At 37.0% G+C, this 1921-nt stretch overlaps 1 protein-coding gene across 3 annotated transcripts in view; it reads right to left on the reverse strand.

Annotated features, from left to right (window-relative positions):
- STXBP5L (syntaxin binding protein 5 like) overlaps positions 1-1921 on the reverse strand; it is a 327805-nt gene that overhangs the window by 290727 nt on the left and 35157 nt on the right. The gene's annotated exons all lie outside the window — the stretch shown is intronic.

Consider the following 1921-nt stretch of genomic DNA (forward strand, 5'->3'; position numbering starts at 1 on the left):
AAAAAAAAAAAAAAAATTGAAAATTGTGGCTCAGTGCCTGTAGCTCAGCAGCTAGGGCGTCAGCCACATACATGGGAGCTGGTGAGTTCGAATCTAGCCTGGATTGACAAACAACATTGACAACTACAGCCAAAATAAAATATCCAGGCATTGTGATGGGTGCCTGTAGTCCCAGGTACTTGCGAGGGTGAGGCAAGAGAATTGCTTAAGCCCAAGGAGTTTGAGGTTGCTGTCAGCTGTGACACAGACGCAATGGCACTCTACCCAGGGTGACGGCACAAGACTCTGTCTCAAAAAAAAAAAAAATTTGAAAATTGTAAGTATTTTAGGTAATGAATTTGAGCTTGACTTAATCATTCCACATTGTATGCATGTATCAAAACATCATACTGCACCCATAAATACATCCCCCCCCCAAAAAAAATCTCCTAACAAAGAAAAGCCCTGATGACTGCACAGGTGAGTTCAATCAAACATTTAAAGGGGAACTAGGCCAGGGGCAGTGGCTCATGCGTGTAATCCTAGCACTCTAGGAGGCCAAGGCAGGTGGATTCCCTGAGTTTATGGGTTTGAGGACAGTCTGAGGCAGAACAAGACCGAAGCTATAAAAATAGCTGGGTGCTATGGCAGGCGCCTGCAGTCCCAGCTATTTGGCAGGCTGAGGCAAGAGAATTACTTAAGTCCAAGAGTTTGAGGTTGCTGTGAGCTATGACACCATTGCACTCAACAAAGTAAGACTCTGTCTCAATAAAGAAATAAAATAAAACAACAAAAGTGAGACTCTGTCTCAAATAAAATAAATAAAATAAAATAGAACTAAAATCAACACCACCACCCCCATGGCACTCCTGGGCATTTACATAGAGAAATGAAAACTTAGGTTCACATAAAAATATGTATAGAGATGTTCAGAACTGCTTTACTAATAATAGTCAAAAATTGGGAACACTACAAATATCTTTCAATAGGCAAATGGTTAAACTATGGTAAATTCATTTCATGGAATATTACCCAACAGTATAAAGAAATGAACTAATGATATATGTAACAACTTGGATAAATCTTCAGAGAATTGTGCTGAGTAAAAAAGGCCAATGCCCAAAAATTAGATACTATATAGTTCCATGTAAATAACATTTTTGAAGTGGCAAAGTAATTAAAACGAAGAATAAAATTGTGATTGTTATGGTTCATGGATAGGGGTTGGAGGAATGGGATGTAACTATAAAAGGACAACTTGAAGACTCTTTGTGGTGGATGGAAATTTTTTATACCTTGAGTGCATCAATGTCAATATACTGGCCGTGATATACTACAGTCCTGTATAAGATGATATAATTGAAAGAAATTAGGTAAAACAGTATGAATTTCTCTGTATTATTTCTCCAAACTCCTTGTGAATCCACAATTATCTCCAAATAATTTTAAAAAAATGAGAAGACACTAAAACAGAATTTGAGTGGAAATTTATAGTACCATAGCCACATAGTAGAAAACCCGCATATTAGAAAACAGTTCTCAAATTAATGACCTGTTCCACCTTAGGAAACTAAGCAAAGAAAATCAAATTAAACAAAAGTAAGCAAAATAAACTGATCAAAGGAGAAATCAATGGGATAGAATATAGGGAAACAATAAGGAAAAGCAATGAAATCAAAAGTGATTCTTTGTGAAAATCAGTATAACTGATATACTCGAAGCAAAGTTAACAAGACAAAAAGAGAAGATGCAAATTACCAATATCAGGAGTTAAAGAAAAGACATCAAGACTTGTCTCAAAGACATCAAAAATATGCTAATAGGCTCAGCACCTGTAGCACAGAGCTTATGGTGGCCAGCCACATGCACTGAGGCTGGAGGGTTCAAACCCATCCCGGGCCAGCCAAAAAACAATGACAACTGCAAAAAAAAAAAAAAAAAA

This window comes from Otolemur garnettii, unplaced genomic scaffold (assembly GCF_000181295.1).
Source record: "Otolemur garnettii isolate 467f Iridium unplaced genomic scaffold, OtoGar3 scaffold00089, whole genome shotgun sequence".
Classification (NCBI taxonomy): Eukaryota; Metazoa; Chordata; class Mammalia; order Primates; family Galagidae; genus Otolemur; species Otolemur garnettii.